Below are 14,948 nucleotides of genomic sequence, written 5' to 3'. Positions count from 1 at the left end.
CGGTCAACTTGATTGAAGTATTCCTTGATAGGCCCACCTTACCAGCGATCCCAGATGATGTCAGGGAACTGCTGGGGCAGCAGATTACAGAGCAGGAATGGAAGGGGCACATTAAAGAATTAGCCAAAGGGAAAACCACAGGGATAAGCGGAATTATAACAAACATACACTTTACTTCTAGTCCCCCACTTGAGGGACCTATACAAAACGGCTTGGGGAAGGGGCAGCTTACTGCCCATTAGCAGACAGGCACTGCTGATATTGCTCCCCAAGCCACACAAAGGATACGTCCTCTTATCACCCCCTATCAATGTTACATTTTGGCTATGAAATACTTCGCCTACATGTCCGCCAGCTGCCAAGCGCAAGAGCCATTAAAGTGCCTATAAGTCCATTTGGCTCTCCGAACCCACCTAATTTTAATCTTCTAGGAGCACTCAATGATTTTGACTGGGCACATGTTAGGCCTGCTACTCTGGAGGTAATAGTTCCCTAAAACGTTTTTGGTTTTTCCTCATGGTTTTTGCTGATTCTCTTTTTGTGGCCTTAGGACTCTGGGCACTTTCCCACTGTAATGCAGTATGAAATAGCGCATGCCCTTCCTACCCATGCTACGAAGTGGTGCTTACCTGATTGGTTCAGGTGCTGTACCTGTAAGTACTCTGTTAAGCGGTATACCACATACCCAGGGTAGGTCCTGCACTGGCTACTAGTGGGATGCAGCACTGATTGCGCCCCCCACAAGAATAGCCTTTCAAACATGTCTCAAGCCTGCCATTGCAGGCCTGGGTGTGGTGTGCTCATTTGCACTTAAGCTCCGGTTGGTCTTTCAAAATCATTGGCCAATGCTTAGGGTGCCTTTCACTAACGCTAGAGCACCCCTAGTTAGAGCAGGGGGTGGGGGAGAAAGTGGTAGGTGAAAGGCAGGGCAGGTACATGTGTGCTCCCTGAACCCCCATGTGTGTTTCACTACATTTGAGGTTTGCTCTCCCCATAGTTTAACATGGGGAATGGCTGAGATTACTTCAAGCTGCAATGGTGGCTTACAGTGGAGCAGCCTCATGGTGTTTGCAATCATTGGATTCACAGTGCCAAATCCTCTCTTGTGGTAAAGGTATTTGTCATTAATAGCTTAGAAATGGCACTTCTGGTAAGTGGGCATTTCTCTGCACTAAACTCTTTTGTGAGCCTTTTAGTTTGACTCCGGTCCACACTGGAGGAGCACATCTGTGCATTCGCCAGAGACCGCCATAAACATTGAGCAACTGGAATGACAGACCTCTGCCATTTGAGGTCTTGGCTGCTTATATCGGGTGTGTGAGGTTTTCACACTTGGCCTTGGGAAGCCAGATCATGGCCCCACTAAACATTAACATCTGCATTCCAAGGCCTAATGGCAGACAGGACTGAAAGTTAGGGAGACATCTGTGGTTCAAAGGGGAACCCTCTGAACAACCCCCAACTTCCCAAAGGCACACTATAGTATAACTACGTGTGCCATACATCAGCAGGGGAGAGATACACTTGTAGGGACCAGAAATCTGGGACTGTGTGGTACCCACTGCCAGAGGAATTTGTTGTGCATAAAGAGGAGAAGGCCATTGGAAGAGATTGTGTGCCATGCCTGAAGAGTGGCAGGCCTGGGCCGACTACCTGCTGCTGTGTTGTGCCCTAAAGTGTGCTCTCCAAGGGATTATTGGCTTGCATCCTATTCTTTGTGGAGGACTCAGGGACATCAAAGACCTCCCGTGAGGAACCTACACCAGCTACATGTTTTGCCTGGAGAGTGGTGCCCTCTCAAGCGCCTACTTCATCTGATGGACCCTGACTGCATGCGGTGTGACCGTGAACTAAGTATTGTGCCTGGAGACCACACTGTCTTGTGCAGAGCCCCAAACTGCGCCCACATCTAAGGAGTGTGGCCCCTGCATCGTGGGGCCTCAGAACGCAAAAGAGATTGGATTCACCGGTTGCAAGACTTTCTGTGGCCCCCTTTGTCGTCCTTGCCACCTGTATGCTCATTGTGTGCGGTGTCCGATTCACAGGTTGCGGCCATCTGAGGAAGGGCGCATCCATAGTAGTGCCTCATTCTACCTTGTGCGGTACTACTGAACTTGCGACTGCGTGTGTGGGACTGGATTGTCTGGTGCGACTAGTATTGTGCACCAGACGTTGCGCCTCATTCCAGGGAGGTACGGCGAACCCAACCGTGGGTTGATTGGGACTGGATTGTCTGGTGCGACTCGGACCATCACGCACCAGACATTGTGCCTCATTTCAAGGAAGGTAGCACAAACCTAACTTTTGGTTCTTGTGACCAGATTGTCTGGTGCGACTCGTATCATCATGCACCAGACGTTGTGCCTCATTTCCAGGGAGGTATGGAAAGCCCGACTGGTGGTTCATTGTGACCAGAGTGTCTGGTGCGACTCAGATCAACGTGCCCCAGACTTTATCACTTCCCGTGGGGGGTGGGGACAGCTGCACCCTCATTCATTGAGTGTTGTGTCTTGCCCTCAATGCAGCAAATAAACTGCCCTCTCCTCACGCAGCCCGACGACTTCCTGTTGCTATGTAGTATCGCCTGGATCGGGCCTGGGTGATGAGAGTAAGTGACTGGGCTGAGGAACACTTCAGGGAGAGATCACAAGCAGGATGAGAGACTGCATGACACCCCCAACCCCCCCGTGCTTCCCAGCCACTAGCCGTTTCTGCACTTCATAAAGTGGGTGAACTTCCCGAGTGGTGGCCAACCCCCCATTTGTCGACTGTTGCCTGGTTACCTTGATAGTGGTCCCAGACCAATTATTGACACATCATACGAGACAGGACTGCATACCATGTAGATACATGAAGTTAAAATTGACTCTTACACGTTACCACTAGGAACCATTATAGAACCTATGAGACTGTGTAAATAAATGTATGGTGATTCAAGAATTGGATGTTGCGACTTTTTCATGTTATAATGTTGTATTGAATACCATGAGCAATTCTAAATATTTTCTGCTTAATTAGCTCAAATCTGTAGAATGATATAACTGAATAGGATTATTGCGTTGTGTCAATAATTGGTCTGGGACCACTGTCTTTTGTATTGAGTTCATACCCAGGTCCTTGACTTTTGGGTAACCCCATTTTTGTAATGGTTACCTTGATAGTTATTCCAGCCTTCTCCTCTGGGCCCCTGACTAAATGTGACTCTGGCCTTAAACTGCAATAGCTAGGGGTGAGTTTTTTTTACTTTAACCTGTGGGCAGAATAGTGGTGGGTAACGGAGAGGTGTGGGAGGGATTGTGCAAGAGGGTCTGCATTCATATTATCAACTGACCTGCCGGATATCATTAGGACCAAGTTATGGTGGCAAGTGCATGTGTATGCGCTCCATATGGACTCGCCGATATCCCTTGCACCTCGTTACGGTGCTTTGTGAGTGTGGGAGAGTGTGCTGCATGAGAACAGCATGCTAATAGTTGCATTGCGTAGTGGTGTTGTTTTACTTGTTGGTTCATTACCTAACGAATACTCCGTTTTGACATTGGTTTTACCCATGCGGCCATGGCCCATGGTGCTGCTGAACAGTGTTATAAATTCCTGTGTGTGCACATTCCTATATCGTTGTGGCCTGGAGTGCACCCTAGAAATATGTTGATTTGAACTGTGTTATTTGCCAGGGTGGACCCAGTTCTGACAACATATCACACCGCATAAGGGTGTTGGGGTAAAATTGGATTTTCCCCTAGTGTGCATATTACTTATGTCATTTTACCACTGTTGGGCCTAGTACTGCTAGTAATATATTCAAGTGTGATTTATGCCCAGAAATAAATGTTCTTTATGTTGTGTTGATTAATGTATGTGTTGAATACAATCTTCATTTACATAAATCTCATGTGAAGTCTCTTTTGTGACGTTCATTGTATTTATTGTGTTAACCCGTTCCGTGCTCTTGACGGAACCACTCCGTCATGTGCCACGGGCGCGCTGTGCTCATGACGGAGTGGTTCCGTCATGCTGGGGCCGTTGGTGGCCGCTCCTCCCACGCGGCACTAATTCCCCGCATGTGCGGGCGATTAGCGCAGTGGGCGGAGTCGTGACGGAACCACTCCGTTAAGAGCACAGCTCGCCCGTGACTCATGACGGAGTGGTTCCGTCACGAGCACAGCGGCGCCGCACTGCCCCCAAACCCCCCCAGCGCCGCGGCGGAATTCGTGCCGCGGCGAAGGGGTTAAAGTGCTGTACCAATGCTTTACACATTGCCCCTGTGTTAAGCCTGATTGTTCAGTGCCAAGCTACAAAAGGTTGAGCGCAGGTTATACAATGAGTGTAATAAACTAACCCTGACTGAAGTTGTATGTTCTGCCTGGCTTGGGCACCCCCTCAGCCAACCAGTACATACCAGTTTCAACAGCCCCTATCTACCACACACTTATGTCTGCACTTACCGATTGTCTTGCTGCCATATGGGCGAAACTTGACAAGCTGGAGGCTGAAGTGGGAACATTTCAACAATATGTCAGCATCAGAGTTCATTTACTGACCCTCAACTTACTGCAACCACTTCAACATGGCCTCCTTCTTTCTCCAGGCCTAACCTGCATATACCACCTGAGCCTATAGCTCCTCAGCAAGCTAGGTTAGATTCTAGGTCAACTATACGCCCTGCAGCCTCGGCTGCCTTGAGAGATGCTTCCAGTCTTCCTGCCCCTCACGATCATTTTCTACTTGCTGCACATGAATCCTGTCTAGCATCTCCATTACCAGTGATCAACCTCCCCCTGCCTGTTGTCCCTATGTTGTGGTTATGACTAATGTCCCTTCTTCGACAGACACCAGCCAGGAGTCTACCTGTCAACTCCAAAACAAGGTGTGCCACTGGCTTGCTAGCTATTCCAGTTTTGACACTCGGGACCACCATAATATACCGATGGTACGCCGCATGGCCTGAATTGGTTCCTCAACAAAGACTCTTTCAGGAGATTTTTTTATTATAAATTCCAGATTTCTGTACATCGCAAGGACATTTTGTTTCAGCTCCGTCAGCCTCAAATTGTGGACAATTGCATTAGCACAATAGAATGCAAATCATCTAGTACCCAGGGGCCCACAAAGCTACAACCACCCTGGTGGCTTCCACATTCCTTGTAGAAAACAGTTTGCAATACTATCGGGCATCATCGAGCAGGATTGGCTCACCTTACCCACAAGTAGCGAGAGCTGGACATCTGCCTATGGACAACCTCTCCAGGGCAGGGAGGAGGGGCGAGCCAATGATCTGTGCTTTAATGTTCCTCCTAATGCCCCCCTTAATGGCACTCCTGCTGTATCCATGGAGTCTCCTGAAGGCACCCAAACTTTTTGCCCACTTTGCATTTCTGCCCATCCAAATAATCATGGTGGCAACCAGGCAGGTCACTCTCAAAGCCTAGTCTGTTGGAATGTATCTGGGAATTTGGCAAAATTGTGTAATACGGACTGGGTTGATTACATTAAGATAAATGATTTTATCACATTGCAAGAAACTTGGTGTACAGAACATATAAAGTGGGAAGGTTTTCTGAGCTTTTGTGTCCCAGCCATTAAAGGGTACAGGGGTAAAGCATGTGGGGGGCTGGTGATGTTTATTCGTTCTACATGCAGCTTTTGCGTTTTCCCTGTGCCTGTCAAACATAATGGGATCCAGATTTTTTGGATAGTGCACCCTAACACTAGTTAACTTCTATAATGCCGTAGGCAACCAAGGTAACACCTGTAGCTTAGAAGACCTGTGTTTTGGGGCATTGCTTGCACAGCAGGTTGTTTTCCCTAGCCAACAGCTTTAACATTATCATTGGGGTCGATTTTAAAGCCAAACTGTGTATATTAACACTGTGATCCAGCAATTTTGAGTATTTAATTCTAACTGTGACCCTGGGGCTGCAGACACTAGGGGCGCCAGTCAATATAATTATGTCCTAGATATTGGCATGGTGAACGTGATGGAACTATTGGGCTATCCGGATGCAGATGTCCAAACTTTTATAGGGAGAAGCAGGGAGACCATCACAGACTACATATTTACTATCCCCTCGATGTGTGGTCTCATGCATTCTATTACCGTGGCCCCTAGAGCGCATAGCGATCACAACCACATTGAGCTTCTTCTCGACCTCCCCTTGCCTCTGGGCACCACCTTAAGCCATGGAGCCACAGATATGGTGCCATGATCCGGCGCGCGACGAAGCCCTGCCACGAAGAAACGAACTCCAAGTCCCAGGAGCCAACGCGCGCACCTGCAGCACGGGACCTCCTGTAAACCCCGGAAGCAGATAAAGCGCGTGACGACCTGGGAGGCGGGGCCAATGATTCTCATCGTCTTGCACTCGATCAACGGCTCGGAAGCAATCTCCGTATCGCTTTGTTCTGCTTGGCTCCTTCTGGTGTAATCCTGCGCGGTATCCCCGTAGGGAGACCCGCGGCTTCGTTGGGAGAACCGGGACGCCATCACCGGTAGCGTGGATAAGGTGAGCGCTCACTCCCAGACTGCCTACGCTTCACCCGCGACCCGTGGTACCGGGTTGCCTCCCCCTCGCAGTCCTCCCCTGCTACGCGCGACCCGGCTGGCCTCCCCGTCCTTCACCACACCCCCAGGCGGGGGACCATACCTGCTATCCCGGCGCTCCTTCGCCCAAGGATTCCGGGCGTGACGTTGCAGCGCCGGCTGCACTCGCTTTGTGGGCATCCGGTCTCTCTGTGCTTGGAACGGAAGAGACCCCTTCTGACCTCTGGCGCTCCTCCGCCCCAGGATTTCCATGGGCGTCGAGTCGTAGTGCCGCCTCGACTAGTCCCTGGCTCTTTCGGAATACAATCGCTCTCTCTCCTCTCCTACCCGTGACGTAATGGGATAGTACCGGAGGAGGGCGTCCTGACATCCACCCGCTTTTCTCCGCACCTAAGACATTGCCCAGTGACTCTACTTGGGTCTAGGTACCCCGGGGAACCAGACGGAGGGAAGAAGGAACTACAGGTACTAGAAAAGCCAGGCCAGGGGTGGTGGCGGGGTCAAGAGGGTACGCCTAGGGTTAATCCATCTCCTTCTCTCTTGCAGGTCTCTCTCCCCGCTGTTCCTACCCTTCCTTCCCTCGCCCACCTGTCTTCTGAGTCTGTGGGTGTTACACATAAGCCGGACTGGGGACGGATGGGTGGTGGACCCATACATAGCATCGGCGTCATCCCGAGGAGAGGATCCCTGGGGACCGTGACATATGGAGACATACAATCAGGGGTTGAGTATTAGATGGTGTGGCATTGATTACTACAGCTTTTGTAATCTAGTGCTAAAATTTAACCTCCCTCTCTTTATGGAGCCTCTCTTGGTACTTGACTGATTTTGTAGCACCATTACATTTGCGTTTGGTTCTCTGAACTGCAGTATCAAACCTTTTAACCTGTTGCGCACTTCATAAGGCAAACTCAGGACCTCCCCGGTTTAATGAAGAGTGCAGGAAAGCTATCCCCAGGGAACGGCCCCACCTGGTGTCCTGCCACGCTGATTATAAGAAGACCATCCTTGCCAGAAGGAAAGAGGTCAAAGAGGACTTATGAGACAGCATAGTCTTTGCCCTTCATATAAGAGATACCATAGGTTTTTGGAAAATTGTAAACCATCCAAAACCATCCGACAGCTTAACAGCTGGGATGAAGACTAAACCTATTCCTGAACACTGGGTCGAGCATTTTAAATCCATCTATTCCCTGACCTCTTATATGGACACAGCCCTAATTGAGTCACCTATTGTTTTCCCTCTGAATATCAAATTTGACCAGTTGGAGGTCATCCGTGCAAGCACCTTATAGGAAGGCTCCAGGCCCGGAAGGGTTTCCCCTAGACCTCTATAAAGAAAATGTGAATTTCTGGGCTTCAGTTATCATTAATGTGGTTATTGCTACTGTTAAAAACGGCCTCCCAGACATATAGCACTCAGCTGACATCATCCCAGTCTACAAAATGGGCTACCAGCAAAATCCCCAATGCTATTGCACATATCTCTCCTAGATTCAATGGTTAATTCCTTGGGCGGATTGTCTAACAGGATTGAAAATTGACCAGTTGATAACCAAGCGTTTTCTCCCATACAATAGGGCTTTAGAGAGGGCTTGGGAACCATTGAGCAACGTCTCAACCTTAAACCGCATCATTAATGATAAGTATACAATAGCTGAGGGGGTGCTGTTTCTGTCATTTATGGACCTTAGCAGCGCCTTCGATAGAATCAACTGCAGTAAATTATGGTTGCTAATTTTGGAGCAGGGCCTGGATAAGGACCTGGTTAACTTCCTGCGGGCTCTACGTTATGAGGTCAACGCCTCCGTACGGTATGGGGCAGGTGGTACCAGTACCTTTGAATTGCAGCGGGTGTCCCACAAGGGTATGTCCTCGACCCGGTTTTGTTTCTCTTATATATTGATGGTTTGAACACTACCCTACAATCTGATGGAAAGGATCTTACCATGGTTAATTCCATCTTAGTCACAGCTCTTCTTTAGGCCACCAATGCTGTCTTCATGTCATGCACCCCTAATAGCTTGCGGGCACTAATTGACAGCTTTGTTACTTTTATGGACAATTTACATTTAGACCCGAACATCTCTAAAACCAAATACAAGGTATGCACCAAGAGAACTGTCAAAGCGGGCTCCTTCTGGATTAAAGGTAAACGTATAGACAAGATTACAAACTTCCCCTACCTTGGCATTTTATTTGACTCTAAAAATTCCTAGAACCCAGGCATAGTTAATCGTTGCCTAATTTTCAACCACTTGATCAGGGCTTTATTTGATTTTGCCAATGCGTAGGCAACAAGCCAGTCAAGCCAGCCCTTTAAGTCTACTCAAGAAAATGCTTACCAGTACTAGTGCATTGCACTGGATTTGGGGCTATTGAGAGATCTCCAAGGTTCAGGTGGAGGAGAATAGATTGTGTCAGCACTTATTAGGTCTCCCTAGTCCAACCCTTCATTTTTTTCTTGCATGAGGAACTAGGGCTGACCTATATATCAGATCTCATCAAGTTGTATCCGTAGCTCTTTGGAGTTCAGTCTGGGCCAACAGTCATACAAGCCCAAACCGGGAAATCATTCAAGATTGTTTGAGGTGTGAAAAGGGTATTTATATTCTCGAGATAAATTATGTGAAATCTGTTGCAAGTGATATCGGCTAGAACTAGCAATTCTTCCCCCACACATACTCTGACCAAAGGTGACATTCTCAAAGCCAAGACATTATTTTTTTAACATATGACCTCAGCAAGAGAACAAGAAGAATTGTAAAAATCTTCCTTGCGGGATTATATTCTAATCCAAACAACTCCTCTCATTAAATCTCATCTCTCAAGGGTTCCCACCCCGTGGAAAAGGACCCTCTAAGCTACATTTTGGATTGAATCAATCAGGTCAATGCTTTGTTTCCCTTTAGGCCAGTTTGACAAAACTTCCATCCTTATGTGTCCATGTGACGAGAGCTTAGTTTAAACTATGGAACGCTTTTACTTTTTCTGTAAATATTATGAGCACCTAACAAAAAAGTTTTTCAAAGCTATTCTTAAATTGTATGGTTTCACTCAGCATAGCAAAGGGAACAAATGATGGATGGAATGCTGAACAATGCAAACATTCACCCCCAGTCACAAAGATCTAGGTTTAATCCATCGTTCTTTTGCTCACCACGCCACCCCAGTTTGGACCCAGCCATACGCAAATCAGTCTTCACCCTGTTCCTCACGGGAACAGTCCAGCCCAAACTGCCAAACTAGGTCCTCCCTGGACCGGAAACAAGCATCCTGGGACCCGTTTCGGGCATCACCCCTCATCAGCCAGGCTAGCTTGAATCCAGTGGCACAGTGAGCATGGGACCCCTCAATAATGGCAGTATAGGATCATAAGAGAGAGAGCGAAAGAGAGAGACTATACACATATATATATATATATATATCACACCAAACTGAGTATTGTTGTTTATTTTTGTAGCACAAATTCCATATTTAGTCAACATACCAAAAACCAAACAACACATTTCATAGCATGAGGCAAGTGAATAGGCAGATAGGTCAGAATATGGTGACAGTTTGTGTGAGAACTAATTGTAAAGAATAAAATGCTGTACCATACATAAAAAGGATATTCAAATCACCTTGGAATTCTGTGATCATTTTTCTGAACTTGGCATTTGGCCCCATCTCGCAGTACAGTTTCAAAACATCTTGGTAACTTGCAATTGCCTTATGTTATACAGTGGGGATGGGTTATTTTATCCTGTATACTGCGCTGCTCTTTAGGAGTCCTCTCTGACAAAGTATTCAATGTTTGCCTCATGGTTGAAACAGACTAAGTTTATAAAGGGCTGGCCTAGTGTTGTGGTTAAGGGTGAAATTTCAGGGGTGGTTAAGGGCGGAATTTCTGGGCGGATTTGTCTACCTGTCCCGAAACATGTTAGAAAATATTGCCTCCTGAAACAATGTCCAAATTAACTTTCAATTCAGTAACAAATGACACTTTGCGAGTGATGCCTGGTCAAGGGTGTGCATTCAAAACCATTTTATAAGTCCAGTGGGCAAGCGCTCACTACACTCTCCTGTGCATTAGTGAACAACCTTCAGCAGATCTTTAACCGGTGCCTGTTTATGTCAATCATTACAAGGTCTAACTGTCTAATGCAGAGCTCATAGAGGCGCCTCCACTGTATGCTCAGTGCAGTTTCCGTTGGTCTTTCTGCAGTTGGATGCGTCTTACTTTCATCTTACTGGATGACTGCTGTTTACTTCTCATCACATCAAAACATGAGTACTGCAAATGCCAACGCTTTTTGATCTACAGGACCAATGGGAGGCAAAGTGGAATCAGAAATTTAGCCACAAAATTTCAAAACTGCCCTCACTTGGTCCTTTTATATTATTAGGTTTATTTAGTGAACATAATTAGTATTACATACAGTGATGTAGCCAGCATAGATTGTACAAAACAGAAAACGAATTGTATGCTCATTGCAAGTTCATTGTCTAAGGAAACAACAAAAAGCCAGACTAAAAGAGCGTAATCAAATAGCCAAGTCATTTTGAATAAGTAACAAAATGCTCTGAGCAAAACAAGGAGTGCTGAGGGAGCCAGTAAAAAATGTGCACGTTGAGTATGTCTGATATTAAGCTAAAACAAGTCAAAAGTGCAAACGTATTACGTTAAAGTAAGCCTGACAAACCATTCAAACTCTAAACAAAAAGAAACAAATGAGCATAGAAGCTAAAAGCAAATTTATATTTAAATGAGCTCTGGCAGCAACAGAGCAAATGTGCAAAGTTGTCTAGAAAGTGTCCAAGAGAAAAATATGATGAATGCACCAAAATGAAGTGGCCTAGCAAAGAGAGCCCTGAATAAACCCAAGTGAATTGACTAAGTGACAGACAATAAACTTCAATCCATTTATATTATTTTGAAAAATACATGTTATACAGAACAAATTGTGACTTGTTTAATACATTACAGATATAGGAAAAGAGATGTTACACAAAAATAAAAACGTTTCTCTTGCTTTCTCTCAGGGCACTTATATTGTTAAAATACAAATACACTATAACATGTTGCAAGCATTCGTTACTTATGAATTTTTTCACCAAAAGTAAAATGACATCTTTAAAATACAATGCATAAATTCAAGTTTTTGCACAACGTTCTTCCTGCATGTACCATGCTGACAAAAGCTTCACCCAACAGACAATGAAAGCATTTACTTCTGCCAAACAGGCTGCAGGATTTGCCCTTGAAAAATAATATCTTGTTAGCTAAAGAAAGGATACAATAGACCAGCAACAACCAGCAGATAAAAATGAATACACAATGTGTTTCTATTTTAGAGAGAAATAAACTTTTGCACGTTTGTTTGTTGTGCACGTTTTAAAGGCCTGCTCTTTGGCAAAACGAATATAATGTCTAATACATTTTAATTGATTTATTAGCTTTCTCACAATGGGGGTTCAGCTCTTTGGGGGTTGAAGCAGCTCTACGTACAATCTGTTGTGTGTGCAATACATATGTGATGTATATTGTCAGTCATTATGTGTGCTGATGGGCAAGTGGCTTTTTCTGTCTGTTTTATGACATGTTGTGTCACACTGAAAAAGTGACAATCAGTGAAGGAAGTTCAAGGCAAATGTCATGGACGTATTGGAACTGTACTACTAAACAGAGAAACAATGCAACAATACCATCAATACTTGGAAATAGGTGTGGCTTCGATTAATTTAAATTTGCACACATGGAGGTTAGTGGAGAGGCTGACACTGGGTACGGTTATACAGACAGAAACAGGTAAGGTAGCTCCGAGGGCTAAACACCTGTACAGAGACCCATAGGTCGTAGGTTTTAAATCCTGACTAAGGCTTCTGTACTTCAGTTTTTTAGGTCTCGCCTAGCGCATGCGCTGCATGCGCTGTCTCAGCGAGATATAAATTAATCTGTATGTTGGGTGAAACTCCGTGTAATTTGTCATACCGTTTGCGATTCGTTTAACTGTGGCAGTGCTGTTCTTATCTTGCTTTCTGTTGGCTGTTGATCCGATACCTAACTTCTGTGTAGTCCGGAAGCAGCGGTGCCTAACTACAGTTTTAATCCCCTCGCACTTATTTTCATTCGCAGCAGCGCGCAGGGGCCATTTATTTCGGGTCACGCCACGCTTGTTTAACTTGTTTTCTACGTCACAGTTTGTTCTTATTTGCCCAGGCAGCTCTTTCGCCACGGAAGGGTCTACCACATCACCGCATGCTGTAAATTGCAGACACCAGCTGCTTTGATCACGGGCGGCGCGGATGTGTTCCCGGTTTCTCCACATTGGGTGAGTGCATTTAATAATGCGCATGACGCTTCCACCTTCCGCCCTTCAGTTTGTTATCAACTGGACGGGTGCAGTTTTTGTTATTTTACTTGACCCACCCTCTGCTTTTCATTACATTTTTTTATTTTAAGTGTACTTCGATCACTTAATGAGTGTCATAATCCACTCTTCGTGGCTTTCTGACTTCCCCCATCTGCTGCTCCCAGTTTGTGAAACCATGTATGTGCAGGACAGTCTTGGTAATTAAAGATTTCCCTGCTGACTTATTGCATAAATCCGATGGCTGCTGTGCCTGTAAAATCCGATTGCTGCTGTAAAATCCGATGGCTGCTGTGCCTGTAGACATTTTCTTATTTCCCTCCACAACACTGAAGCCTCTTAGTTCAGCTTTGTCTCATGCATAAAGTGCACAGCAGCAACTTCACAGACTTTCGCCAGAAAAAAAAAGAGAAAGGCACTGGAAACCAGAACCCTTTGAAACCAAGTCATCTTGGTATGTGAAGCTTTGATGTCGTAGTCTTTTCAGGAGATATGCGGCAAGGAGCACAGTACTGGTAACTTGAGACCTCTACAGCCAGTTCCGGTGTATTTACACTATCACTTGTGGAAATCAGGGCATAGCTGATAAGTGTATCGGTTGCAGTGGCACAGGGTGCAATAGTCCCCCTGGACCTCAATTTTACTTGTCTTTTACTACCAAACTGTAGGTAGAGGGGTCCATTTAATGTGCTTGCCTGGGGTACACCTGCTACTTCATTGCAGAGATGCAAAACATAATTGGCAGACATTGTGTGCACTGGCGATTTATGTTGTGTGTGGTTTTTTTTTAAATAGTTTTGTTTACATTGCATTTATATAGCTCTTACTACCCCTGACGAGGCGTTTATATGATCATGTAGAACTTTTAGAGTCTGGGCTTGTTTTCACTAATTTTATTTATCTTTTTTAAAACTGTGCATGCTTAGAAAAATCAAATAATTGAAATGCATACAATCTAATCTCGCTTGGATGGCGTTGTTTACAGGAAAAAGCATGTACAATGATCACAAAGTAAGCTGTACATGTCGAAATCTCGCAGGAAAAAATTTTTTGGGCCCTCCCTAAAAAAAAAAATGTATGTATGAAAATTATCCTCAATTTTTTTTTCTGATAAACTTCACCAGTGGGCTAATTTGTGCAGAGTACACAAACTACACAAAACTGAATTTCTGCACACTTCCGTTATTCCGACGCATGCCTCAACAGTGATAACGGCATGTGATATTTTCACTAGCGCCTAAGAGCGGAGTGCAGTGTATGTGATTGTAGCATGCTTCCGCACTTGCCTATTAGCTGGTGGAAGTCGCACATACAAATTAAAAGCAATGTAGATTAATAATGCACTCGAAACTTGATGAAAAACATATTCGTGGTTTATTTCTCGTTACTTGCATTGTACGAAAACCTGACTCTAAATTACTTCCAGCAGACAGTGGCAAAAGTATTTATATACCTGTAATGTAATCCCCAGTATAACCAGGGGTATCTAAATTACCTAATTAGTAGCCCATATAAGGATTCTTGTGAATGACCAGTATTTATATAGTTACATTTTTCTGTTCACCTTTATTTTCTCTAACTCTTCATATTCTCCGAATCACTCTGCTAGGAACAAAATTATGAAGGAGCCGGTGTATTTATTCCTGCTTGAAAATATACGGTTAATGTGGTACAGGTCGTCTATCCTAACCTTAACTTCAATCTTCTTTTTAAACCACCATAAAAACGCAGATGTACATGGTCATAGATCAGCCCCTCTCTTCGTTTGCAGTCTGGTGCCTCTTTCTAGACTCCAAGATGTTACTCAATTTAAACAATGTGTGCATTCCAAGCAAGATAAATATATTGTTAATTCATGCTCTGCACTGTCTTCTTCCAAAATGCCTGCTTTTTGCTATTAATCTACCTTTGTTCCACAAAAGATTGGCTTGTTATTTTCACCAATAGATGATCTGCCACTGCACGATATATATATATAACATGGCTAGAATGTCCTTCATACGTCTTAATTTCCGGCACTAATCTCGGAAAGCCATAAATGTGCAAATAAT

General features: G+C 45.1%; 1 protein-coding gene across 3 annotated transcripts in view; it reads right to left on the bottom strand.

Moving 5' to 3' along the window:
• Positions 1–14,948, bottom strand: part of TRMT10B (tRNA methyltransferase 10B) — a 121,273-nt gene that overhangs the window by 105,250 nt on the left and 1,075 nt on the right. The gene's annotated exons all lie outside the window — the stretch shown is intronic.

The sequence above is a fragment of the Triturus cristatus genome, chromosome 2_1, assembly GCF_964204655.1.
Source record: "Triturus cristatus chromosome 2_1, aTriCri1.1, whole genome shotgun sequence".
NCBI classification, from domain to species: domain Eukaryota; kingdom Metazoa; phylum Chordata; class Amphibia; order Caudata; family Salamandridae; genus Triturus; species Triturus cristatus.
The sequence above is the reverse complement of the archived record's forward strand: the minus strand, read 5'-3'. Positions and strand labels throughout refer to the sequence as shown.